General features: G+C 43.0%; 1 protein-coding gene across 2 annotated transcripts in view; it reads left to right on the forward strand.

Annotated features, from left to right (window-relative positions):
- The first annotated feature begins 4,001 nt into the window (after nt 1-4,001).
- The window catches only part of LOC136883248 (interference hedgehog), a 304,457-nt gene continuing 295,015 nt past the window's right edge, over nt 4,002-13,443 (forward strand). For both annotated transcript variants that reach the window (XM_067155456.2, XM_067155458.2), the window contains exon 1: nt 4,002-4,138. The gene's annotated coding sequence lies outside the window, so the exon portion shown is untranslated. The remainder of the gene's footprint in view (nt 4,139-13,443) is intronic.

Here is a 13,443-nt window from a genome sequence, read left to right on the forward strand (position 1 = left end):
TCTTCTTTGACCTCCTAGGGACTCTATTCGCCTGTGACACCCTTTTTCTTGGGTATTCAGTTAACTCTAGCGCTCTATCAGTATTACCTTCTCTTAAGGCCTCTTCCCATCCACACCTAATTACATCCAGCTCCTTCTCTAAAAAGGCATTTAGCTCCTGTGCTGTCTTTTCCATCCATCTGTATTTAGTATAACTAGTGCCCTTCCCCATGCATCCCTTTACCTCCTCCCCCTCTTTTTTCCCTCGCTTCTTTCTATCATTACCCATACTGGAGGATGATGGGACTTAGCCCAGTCTCCAACCTGCATCCCTTTGACATGTACACAATATTAAATCAATCACACCCCCCGTTCCGTAATGAATGTCAGCTTACCCCTCCTATATCCTTCCCACCATCCATTCAAAATATAAAATTGGTATGTGGCACATAGCTCCAACAGTTTTGATCCATACCCATTCCTTTCTTAACTGCACTTTGCCTTCTTACCCTCATCATCATCTCGTCTTTACTGTAAACAGGGCACAAGTCTCCTATTCTGTCATTCCAGCCTCCAAGTAACAACATTCCATCTTCATCAAATTTCCTTCTTATGGAACTCGTTTCTAGTACTAATTCCTCATAAAATTTTTTGTTCGTGTAGGCAGAGTTCTGTGGGTGGCAATAAGCAAAGGCCAAACATATCTTCCTTTCCCTCCCTTGCCCCTTCCCCCTACTAAGCCTGGCCCAAATGACTTCCTCCATCTGGTTTTCAATAACTTCAACTAGCTCACTAATCTCTTCTTTTATCAATAGTGCTATTCCTCCCGGAACTCTCCCTTTTCTGCTCTTTTTTCTCCTGGATTTATACTTTACCTCATAACCTTTCCATTTTATCTCTTTCCCAGATTCAAGCCAGGTTTCTAGTAGCGCAGCAATGTCAAAGCTTTCTATCATTTTAATAACTGCCTCATTACCTAGCTTATTTAGTAACCCTTCAATATTTATAAACCCTATCTTCCAGTCTAGCTATGACTTCCCCTCCCATCCCTCTCGGTTATCTCCCTTATTTTTTGTTTCTTGTTATTATTATGGCCCTATCCTCTTCTATTCTCATTCCATCTTTCTTTTGCCCTTTGGAGCGCAGCCTGTCATCCTTTTCTTCCGCAAGTCTACTTTTCTTACCCCATAAGTCTTTTAGGCTTAAACTTCTCCCTCTATTCAGGGGGTCTCGACTTTTTATTTCCTAGCGTGCTCCTTGTTCTTTATTGGACACTTGCCTACTTATGTTTAAACTTCCCGGATCTTGTGAGTCAACTTCTGTCGGCACTTGCTAACTCCCCATTTCAGCTCCTGCACTGCTCGGTACACTTACCCCTGACGTGCATTCCTTACTTGCTTCGTAATTCCACGCTACTTCCTCTTCTGTCTTCCTGTCAGCTATCCTGTTTTCTTCTCGTTTGAAGTTTTCATCAATCATCTGCAACTTCTCCACCATCCAACGCCTTACCCACTTTCCGTTTGAAACTATCAACTGCTGTCCCCCGATAAGCGCTCTGAGCCCTTGACTTCTTGCTCTAAATAGATGAGCTCTTGAAGTATTTAAGCACTTACTACCTTCACTTCCCATATCTCTTCTTACCCATAATTTCTCGCCTTGAAGGTTGTTCGCATTTCTTGCGATAATTTCCACCATCAGAGTTGATATGAATTTCACTCTGATAGGCCTGCTCCCCCTCACTTTTCCAACCCTTTCCACATCGTCGATATCCACTTCGCTAAAGTTGATCTTCATCTTAGTCTGAATTACATCGACCACCTTGTATCTGAGTTCAACTTTAGCTTCTTTTACCTCTTCTTTCTTCACAGTTCCTGTCCATTGTTCACCTCTATTTTCTTCAGTTTTGTTATCTCTTCTTCCAGATTTTTGACTTTTTCTTTCAGTTTCCTGATTTCTTCTTCATTATTTCCCGTCTTTGCTGCTACCTCTTCAGTTTTGTCCTTTATCCATCTCTCCAGCTCTCTGAATTTCTTTGACTGGTCCTGGAACATCTGCTTTAGTTCTGTTGTACAAACATCCTTCACCTCCTCTCTGACTATTTCTTTAATATACCGGGCGAGTTGGCCGTGCGCGTAGAGGCGCGCGGCTGTGAGCTTGCATCCGGGAGATAGTAGGTTCGAATCCCACTATCGGCAGCCCTGAAGATGGTTTTCCGTGGTTTCCCATTTTCACACCAGGCAAATGCTGGGGCTGTACCTTAATGAAGGCCACGGCCACTTCCTTCCAACTCCTAGGCCTTTCCTATCCCATCGTCGCCATAAGACCTGTGTCGGTGCGACATAAAGCCCCTGGCAAAAAAAAAATCTTTAATAGCCTCCATGTCGTCTCAACTCATATTGCCGTTAGCATTCGGGCCGGGATTAAGTTCCACGCCCCCAATAACTAACAGCGTCTTAACCACCAGAGCCACCAGCACCATCTCTCCTATCTTCCATAAGCCACTCTTATGCTCTCTCTTCTCAGTTTTTTACCAATTCATTCTCCATAACTACTTTCCAATCGCTGCTCGGTACTGCTCCACACAAACCATTGTTCTGCACACTCCACTCAGCACAACCACTTTCTTCAGTAGCTTGAGTTAGACTGGTATTACAGCTACTATGCTAATGTCTCGGTTTAAAGTACATAATTGTAAGATATACACTATTTTATAAGAAACATTGTTGGCCTCTTTTTTACCTGGACACATTTGGAATAATCTGTGACCAAACACTACTAATATTTTCTTTTGTAGATGGCTGTGTGTCTGAGTACATGTTTGGCTTGCCAGGTGCAAGTCTCTATTTGATGCCCACGGGCAACCTGCACGTCTGGGTGTGGGATGATGAGATAGGGAGAAGTGAAACCCGGTGTTGTCAGATGGCCTATACTTGCTGAATAATGCCAAGGGGTCTGCTCAAAGCTTAACGTCTCCATCCGACGACAAATCAATACCATAATTTTGTACTCCATATGAACACCTGCAGAGAGGGTTTGGAACTGAATCTAGGTTTTTGGAGCATGATTTTGTAGTTAGAAATTACGGAACTCGGACTAACCGGTGTCAAAACTTCTAGACCTCTTTTCTCTACACTTTACGCCTTAACGATCATGGCACCCAGGCGACTACCAATACTGAGGGCAAATAGCTGGAGGGAACGTGATTTTGATTTAATTTGCATATGGGTTTAAAAGTGCGGGGAGTGTCAAAGGCCATCGCCTGGTGCAGGTCTTTCTAATTGAAGTTCATGGGACCTGAGGGTTTGGGTGTGAGGTGAGGTAGAGAGAGGCTAAAACTCTCTGTCAGCACATAGCCTACGCCTGTTGAATAACACCAAGGGGTCTGCTCGAAGCTTAACGTTTCCATTCGACGGACGGACACAATCAGCGTCATATACCCTCACTCCATTTGAACACTGCGGAGAGGTTTGGAATTGAATCCAGGCTTTTGGCACGCAATCTAGTGATTATAAATTGTGTACCGGTACCATAACTTCTCCTACTCTGCGATGGTGGTTATTTTCCTCCACAAACGGGATTCGAATAGACAACCACGGTGCCTTAACGATCATGGCCACCAGGTGGGCCGGAGGAAAGTGATTAAAACTTTAAAGAAAAAAACTCGGGTTATTCTCTTTGTTTACTTTATATTAATTCTATATACATCCTTTTAGGAAACTCAGAAACCTGTGAAAATCTTCAGGAATGTTTTGAGGTTAATGTCATCGCAAGTACCTATTGTCCAACTAGCTTTGTCGCATCACCGAAGTGTAACTGGTAATACCTTCTTTACCGACGAAGCCCCGGTGTATTAGTTCAACAACTTAGCATAATTCTCGCTAGATGCTGCTGCACAGCAATGCCCGCCCACATATTGGGAACCAATGGATACCGATTCCTTTTTAGTTTTGAACCAATCGTAAGGTAGATCGTAAAAGACATTCCAAAAGTTGTTACTGTAGCATCATGGCTTCTAAGCAGTGATTTTGTTTTCGTTTATTATGTCTTGTTTGGAGAGCGTGTGAATGTGTTTATTGTAAGCTCGTGCCAAATGTTGTCATAGGATGTGTGCTTCGTGACTGTGTACAGAATACTACTGCTGGTACTGGATACAGGCAAGGTAAGTTCAAATTTTGAAGTCTTAAAAACTATATCTTGTTCCGCTGTTTTGTGTTGTTTTCGATTGCCGTGGGGCATAACATCGGAGACCTTTTAGAGAGTATTGTAGAGCCGTTTCAAGGGCAATTCTTTGCGGACCGAATCAAGAATGTACAAACGTACTGTAGTGCAGAGTGTTCTCAAGGAAAGCACGTGTACTGTGAGCCGGTGTAATTTTAATTAGAAAGGAATAAACTTTTGTGACATTTACAAAATATATTTATTTATTTATTGTGAAAAGATCCTTCAGAACGTAAATTGCTTCAAATGTTTTGCGTATCATTTGATAAGTTTGACGAGAATAGTTATTTTCATGATATGTACTTGTTGCATGCATGTAATATTTAGCACACGGTGCAAATTATCCCGCGCCACATGCTCGACACAATCAGCTGTTATTATCATAACACTTGACACATGAGTACAATGCAACCGGTAGAGTGCGACCATCTTCGGAGGAAGTATTTACAGACTATCGCTCGTATTTTAGGCTTTGATTTTTTTAAACAACTGAACTGTTATGGGTGTGGATTCAGTTTCATTTATCTCGCATTGGTAAATAAATGAAGCACCGCAAAATAGTTTTATTTCTTACGATTTTTATTTTCCTGTTTAGGTTTTTTCGCAACAAAAAATTCAAACTGCCTGATTTTGCAGTAATGACTAGTGGTATACGAAGTGATTGACGATTTAGCCCAAGGGGAAAAATTAGCGGTTTTATTATTTTTCGGAAGCGCGTATTAACAGTACTACTTTTATAATAAATCCTTTAGAGATACTTCAGAAACTCTAATATGTTCGGGTACTTTTTCATTGTATTTGGGACCATTTTCTAATTAGTTTTCGAATGAAAGATTTCCTTCGTTGCTTTTCTAATGATCAAAGGAATTTGTCAGAATTGAATGCTATCTTGATAATAGATAACTTAAATTATTGTAGCGCGTTTTGCAGTATACTTTCATTTGCCTAAATTCTACATTGACTTTCGAGTTTGAAACTTTTTGTAGTTGTTGCGGCAGAGTTCAGATTATTTTATTTTTGCAGAGATCAACTATGTGTATGCGATTATATACCTATGTATTCGCGAAAGGAAAAAGTGAAGTTTCAGTATTTGCAATGTGATGAAATAGAGCACAGTATATTTAATGACAATTATGTAGCAAACCGGAATGTGTGTGATTGGAAAAATACTCCTCCCGTATCTGCATTGATCAGGACAAGCAGATAGACCACACGAGATCGGAATTAAGGAGCACCGGTTGAAAGTCGAATGTTTGAGCCACGGTGGGGGCTTTATTTTTAAAATATGTAACGCTTTGTTAACATTTGTTCATCGTATTTTATTAGCTATTCAGAATTTCATCTCAACTGTTTTAAATTAAAAATTAATTCGTAAATTATGAGATGTTTGCAATCATAGTTGATTGAACAGCAGCCGGTATTTTCGTTCTCTTAACCTGTAAAGGATTTTTTTTGTGCTTGTTTAACGTCGCACTAACACATCAAAGGTTTTCGGTGACGGAAGTACGGGGAAGGGTTAGGATTGGAAAGGTACTGACCGTGGCCTTAATTAAGGTACACCCCTATCTTTTTCCTGGTGTAAAAATGGGAAACTACGGAAAACCACCTTCAGGGCTGTACCTTAATTAAGGCCAAGCCGCTTCCTTCCCACTTCTAGTCCTTTTACATACCATCGTCGCCATAAAACCTATCTGTGTCGATGCGACGTAAAGTTTAAAAAGAAAGCTTTGGGTGTAGACTAACGTTTGGAAGTGGACAGAAATTTTGTGTCGTCGGTTGATTGAGGGTAACCTGCCAGTGGAAGACATGTTTCTAGTAATATGATCGCATTGACATGGGGATACAGTAGCTTAGGCGGAAATAAGAAAAGAAAGAAAAAAAAAATGCCTTATACGAGATAAATGATGTGAAAGTGTCAGCTGGCGTACAAGTTTCTGTGGACTTGGCAGACATGTGCAATAACACATTAGGTCTATGGCTAACTGAGGAAAGCAACGCGAAAGTCACTCGGGATTTTTCCGGTATGTTCCTTTAGCGACTTCTAATGTTGGAAATTAGGAATCCAAATAGTCTTCACTTTTTTCATGTACCTGCCTGTCCGGCTCCATGGCTAAATGGTTAGCGTGCTGGCCTTTGGTGACAGGGGTCGATTCTCGGCAGGGTCGGGAATTTTAACCATCATTGGTTAATTTCCCTGGCACGGCGGTTGGGTGTATGTGTTGTCTTCATCATCATTTCATCCTCATCACGAGGCGCAGGTCGCCTACGGGTGTCAAATCAAAAGACCTGCACCTGACGAGCCGAACCCGTCCTGGGATCTCCCGGCACTAAAAGCCATTCGTAATTTCATTTCATGTACCTACCTAACTTATTATGTTTCGAAATGTTAGAAAACCCTTCCTTGGCATATTCGTAACCTACATTGACTTTAAAATGTTCGCATGTTGACCCATGTAGATAAGTATGTGTTGATTTTCCCAGTTGTGTTAACCCATGTCGTCGACATTAGTCTCAGACTTCCGCTCTGTGGGCGAATTATTCTGTAACCAGACGTCCTTCTCGAAGCCGTCAAGGTAAAACGATAGATGGATATGACTTTGTTCTCTTATTCACAGTGGCTCAAGTTTCGTACACATCCTGGTCAACGTTTGGCTTTTGTTTTTTGCTCGTTGCTGGCCATCAGTCGTATATGTAACTCGCTTACTTATCGAATGGTTTATGAAATGAACATCCACTATAATTAATGCCATGTCTCACTAACTAGTTACGATTCGGAGACGCCGAGGTGCCGAAAATTTAGAGCCGGTAAATTTGCCGACACGAGGTTGGCGTATTTGAACACCTTCAAATACCGCCGGGCTGGGTCGGGATCAAATCCGCAAACTTGAACCACTCAACCCGGCTATTGAATTTTGTTCTGGTGAGATTCACATAAGACCTTTAAGTCGATCTTTGCATCCTCAAGGTGGGACTACACGTCATGGATATATTGGTTGTGAAAACTGTTAAGTACTGGTTCACAACATTTTGGGAAGTACTGGTACCTTTTACAGATACTCGAAAAAGTATTCGTACACTTGAAAATGCCGAGTATTTATACATTCATGACGTCTCTGGATAAATATATTGATATGCACGGGGACTGTATGGATTTTAATATAGAACAAGCCGTAGTGCCTGAACGTCCTTTGCTCTATTTCATTACATCAAGAGGCGTAGATCGTTGCTGGTACAGGTTGAGTATGACATTACGCACCTCGTAAAATTATTCGTACACCAAGAAATAGGTCCTTGTAGTCACATGCAGCAGTTCCCAGGCCCGTGTAGCCTATATGCAGTGGCACGCGAATACTGCAGCAATACAAGTGCACTCACTCTGTGCGCCTGCCGTTGACGCAAGGTCCAAACAAGCCCATGGGGCGAAAAGGGCACGAAACAACATAAGAGGCACGGAAAATAATTATCAAGCTTCACAATGAAACAAAACAAAAGCCCTTTGGGAGGCCACAAGTCAAAGTCCCATACAGGCACATAGAACGAGAAAAAATGGAGATGGATTGGGCACACCCTGAGAAAACCACAAGAAAGTATCACAAGGCAGGCGTTGAGTTGGAATCCACAAGGCAGTCGCAGGCAAGGCAGACCGAGGATTACCTGGAAGAGAACCATAGACGAGGAGATTGCTGGAGTGAACAAGACATGGAGGGAGGTGAAAGCATTGGCGGCAGATAGAAAAAGCTGGAGAAAATTCGTCGAGGCCCTATGTGAATTAAAGGAAATAAGTCACAATGAAACAAAGTCCCTGTCTGAGATTTCACGAACAATCAATCGACCTGGGTCGACAGTTCAATCCATCATTGACAGGTATTGTGTGGCTAAAAGTGTACGGAACAGGCCCAGAAGCGGACGTCCCCAAGTACTGTCTCAGAGGGACAGGGCGTTTGTTGTTCAAACTGTGAAAAAAGATTCGAAAACTAGTGCTCCTCAGAATGCTGCCGAGTTGGAGAAGCGGGGCCTTAAGGTGTGTATGGACACTGTGCGAAATACCGTGAAAACAGCAGGGCGTAATGGTCGAGTGTCTAGGAGAAATGTTTTCGTTAGTGCAAGGGACCACAAGAAATTCCTAGATTTCGCTTTAAAACATGTAGATAAAACGGACGAATTTTGGAAGCGTGTGATTTTTATCGACGGAAGGAAATAAAACGTATTTGGTTCCGTTGAGAGGAGATTAGTGTGGTGAAAACCGAACAGAGAACTCGACCCCAGAAATCTTACTCCTTCAGTCAGACACGGATGGGGCTCCGTTCTCGTCTGGGGGGGGCCATGAGTGTTGACGGTTTTGGAAATCTGTGATTTATAGGATTTATAGATAGAACCATGGATCGCAAATGCTGCATAAATATTCTCAAAACGTATTTGTGCTAAGAAATTTGGTTTGGAACATAATATCATGTTCATGCAGAACAATGATCCAAAACACACCGCCCATAATACAAAGATGTGGATACTTTACAATGTGCCAAACAATCTTCCTACACCCCTCAGTCCCCCGACATTAATCCGATAGTGTAAGTATGGGAGATATTGGATCGAAAATTACGATCCAGGGTAATCTCCAATAGGAATGATCTCCAAACTGCTATACTGGAAGAATGGAACAACATTGCGTCATCGGTTACCGAGAACTTAGTTGCTTTCATCCCACGACAGCTGCAGGCAATAATAAAGGCAAAGGGGAACCCAAAAAAGTATTGAAAAGTGAACAAACGTCTCGGACTGGATATTGTACGAATACCTTTTCCGTGTGTAATTGTTTAGAGGGAAAGCGGTTGTCTTTTTTTTTTATTTCAGACGTACCTTCATATTGTAAGCAATTGAAGTCGTGAATTCCATAACAGATTAAGTCCACTCATCAAAGTTTTTGTATATCTTTAAACCTACTAAAGCTATTCCTTTGGTTTTTTTTCTATGCGCAGATATCACAAGGCGTATGTGTCTTGCAATATATTATATCGAAAGTATGAACGGTTTCAGAATTTAAAAAATATTAAAACTGTATTTTTGTGCTGTTTTGGAAATCATTGGATTTCTTTTTAATATTGCTTTTATTAACATCTGTTGAATCCCAGGCATCACCTTCAGAGGCAACATTATCATTGTCAGAGTTTCCATAATGTAGTAGATGCTCAAAGTATGGCCGATGCTGTGCGTCAATGGATAGTATATACACTGACTGACAGTGACAATGCAACACCAAGGAGGAGTGGTTCGAAAGGGATGAAAGTTGGGGAAAAAACAGAGTCGGCACGGAAGAATAATTGATGTTTATTTCAAACCGATATGCAGGTTACACAATGCGCACGGCATCGACTCAGTAGGATGTAGGACCACCGCGAGCGGCGATGCACGCAGAAACACGTCGAGGTACAGAGTCAATAAGAGTGCGAATGGTGTCCTGAGGGATGGTTCTCCATTCTCTGTCAACCATTTGCCACAGTTGGTCGTCCGTACGAGGCTGGGGCAGAGTTTGCAAACGGCGTCCAATGAGATCCCACACGTGTTCGATTGGTGAGAGATCCGGAGAGTACGCTGGCCACGGAAGCATCTGTACACCTCGTAGAGCCTGTTGGGAGATGTGAGCAGTGTGTGGGCGGGCATTATCCTGCTGAAACAGAGCATTGGGCAGCCCCTGAAGGTACGGGAGTGCTACCGGCCGCAGCACATGCTGCACGTAGCGGTGGGCATTTAACGTGCCTTGAATACGCACTAGAGGTGACGTGGAATCATACGCAATAGCGCCCCAAACCATGATGCCGCGTTGTCTAGCGGTAGGGCGCTCCACAGTTACTGCCGGATTTGACCTTTCTCCACGCCGACGCCACACTCGTCTGCGGTGACTATCACTGACAGAACAGAAGCGTGACTCATCGGAGAACACGACGTTCCGCCATTCCCTCATCCAAGTCGCTCTAGCCCGGCACCATGCCAGGCGTGCACGTCTATGCTGTGGAGTCAATGGTAGTCTTCTGAGCGGACGCCGGGAGTGCAGGCCTCCTTCAACCAATCGACGGGAAATTGTTCTGGTCGATATTGGAACAGCCAGGGTGTCTTGCACATGCTGAAGAATGGCGGTTGACGTGGCGTGCGGGGCTGCCACCGCTTGGCGGCGGATGCGCCGATCCTCGCGTGCTGACGTCACTCGGGCTGCGCCTGGACCCCTCGCACGTGCCACATGTCCCTGCGCCAACCATCTTCGCCACAGGCGCTGCACCGTGGACACATCCCTATGGGTATCGGCTGCGATTTGACGAAGCGACCAACCTGCCCTTCTCAGCCCGATCACCATACCCCTCGTAAAGTCGTCTGTCTGCTGGAAATGCCTCCGTTGACGGCGGCCTGGCATTCTTAGCTATACACGTGTCCTGTGGCACACGACAACACGTTCTACAATGACTGTCGGCTGAGAAATCACGGTACGAAGTGGGCCATTCGCCAACGCCGTGTCCCATTTATCGTTCGCTACGTGCGTAGCACAGCGGCGCATTTCACATCATGAGCATACCTCAGTGACGTCAGTCTACCCTGCAATTGGCATAAAGTTCTGACCACTCCTTCTTGGTGTTGCATTTGCTCTGTCAGTCAGTGTACTTCGAAATGCCTCTTGCTTTCGCTGGTTTCAACTTTAGTTCATTGTTGTAGGCCTTCGTTAAAGCTGCCAAATTACAAACACGCTTTCCTTTAAATTGAAATGTCTGTGTCACTAGTCCACTAGTTGATGTGACTTTTCCAGTGCCCTTCATGTTTAGACAGTGGCAGAGGAAGGTTTTGTAATCCATAATCATAGATTGATCAACGTGAACAATGTGTATATTCCTAGCACTCTTCTCCATGATGTCTATCCATTCTTGAGGAGTGTACACATTGTCCTTCCTCCTCTTACAACGCATTACAAGTATATGCGTTAGAGCCAGAACAGCATTTGTTCATGCACTTGTGATATTTTGATTATCATTACTCATAGATGTGCACAAAACGGATATTGCCAAGTGAAAGCTTACGACGAGACGATTGCAACGATACCCATAACTCATAGAGCGTCAAAATGCGGACTTGTGCTGTTTTGCTAATTCATGGCTTCAATTCTTGATGGTATTAAGTAAATAACATTCCAAACTATGCAGTCCGTGTTATATATATATATTACTTGTTGATATTTGCCCCTAAATCTACGCACATGTACGTCCCGTTCTCGCATAATATGACGTGTACGAATACTTTTTCGAGTATCTGTATGTTTTCGGGTCAGTCCAACATAAAGTTAGGCGATTAACCGGGACATTTTCTGCCACGTTTTGACCTTTTCAATATAAATTCGTTCTCTCAGGACAAGGACAGTATGCAGGCATTTTGATTTGACGTCGTGAAGGCTGTCTGCATCGATCCGTTTTACTCGACCAGGTGGCAGAGGAGCCAGAACTGTGTCGGCGATGTACGGATGCGTTTGTTTTATTAATTTTGTCGAATGGACTTCTTTCCTCCCTTCAAATATCCGACTACCTCTGCGAGTTTTGAACCTGCGACCCTCAGGTCTATGGACAGCGATGGAAGTAATGATAGATCGTAGTACTATTGGCATAGTCATATCTGTTTTTTCTTCTTTTGTTGTACTTCCTATACCGACGTTTGATTGGTATAGGTGTGAATTAATACGGATTAATTTCTATAAAGTGTGTCCAGCCCTTGCCCCGTTTCTCTATGGAGTCGGATATGTAATGAAAAAAAGAAGTCCATAAACTTCACACACGATACGCCTAGGTCTGTTCTCCTTCCCACTGAAATCATCAGCGAAACTATTAGGACTTTATCTCGATAGTAAGCTTACCTGGAGACGTCACGTCGAGTACCTCGTAACAAAAGTTGATCGAGCTTTGAATATCTCACGAGCCGTTTCTAGAATCTGGTGGTGTGCGGACACAACATTGTTAGTACTGTATCAAGCGTTAATACGTCTCATCTTAGACTACGGCAGCATTTTTTATGGAAATGCACAACAATACATTCTCAGAAAAATTGATATAGTACATTATCGTGCTATCCGCGTATGTCTAGGGACAATGAATTCTACTCCTACGAACGCAGTCCTAATGGAAGCCAAGGAGATGCCTCTCACGATAAGAAGACAATATCTGGCGAATGCCTTTTTTATTCGCCGGTCAACACTGGGGACCAGTAAACTGATAAGCAAATTACGACTACTACAAATGGCAGTCGACAGAAATAACATCGGTCAGAAACACCGGACTACATTATTATATGAATTCTCCAAGAGTTTCCATCACTTGATTCCCCTCATATTTCAGTCTGGAAGCCTCCCTGTATTTCAACAGAACTACGAACTACTACTTCCATATTCTTCTTACCATGCTTCATTACTAACAGTGTTTCCATCATATTCATATTTATACTGACGGATCCAAGACCACAACAGACGTGGGTTAAGCATTCTTCCGTGTTGCATCTGAGGTGTCAAAGTTGTACTCCTTACCTCTATTGTCTATTGTCTTACGTCTATTGTTACTGCAGAAATTTTAGCTATCCTCTCAGCCATTAGCTATGGAATTCGTCACTTCCGCAAAATTCTAATACTTTCTGACTCACAATGTGCCCTTCAAAAGCTCCAAAATTCTCGATGGGACCTGTCTACACATCAGTATATATTAGACATTTTGAACTTACTCTATACCGCACAGGAAGCAGCTCAGGAAGTGCATCTCCTATGGATTAAAGGCCACGCTGGTATAATGATGAACGAGATAGTAGACAAGCTAGCGAAAGAAGCCACAACTTGTGAACTCCGCCTTTACAAACATTTACCATATTCTGATTTCCTGCCCATAATCAAACAACAGGTCGACAGGGAATGGTCTGAGTACTGGAAAATGCCACAGCTTACAAGAGGAAAGCACTGTGCTAAAATTCAGCCCACCACACCAACACAAATGTATGTATGTATGTATGTATGTATGTATGTATGTATGTATGTATGTTCAGTCTTCAGCCCTAAGGCTGGTTGGATCCTCAACAGCTCCGCCATCAGCTGTCATAGATGGCCTAGACATCACTGAAGAGGCGTACTGGAGAAATGAGAAGTGAGGTAGTTTCCCGTTGCTTTCCTCACCGATACAGACGTTGCTATTACATATCAGTCTTCCAAGCCCACTGAAATGCATGCACCAACCGACCCTA

Source organism: Anabrus simplex, chromosome 11, assembly GCF_040414725.1.
Source record: "Anabrus simplex isolate iqAnaSimp1 chromosome 11, ASM4041472v1, whole genome shotgun sequence".
NCBI classification, from domain to species: Eukaryota; Metazoa; Arthropoda; class Insecta; order Orthoptera; family Tettigoniidae; genus Anabrus; species Anabrus simplex.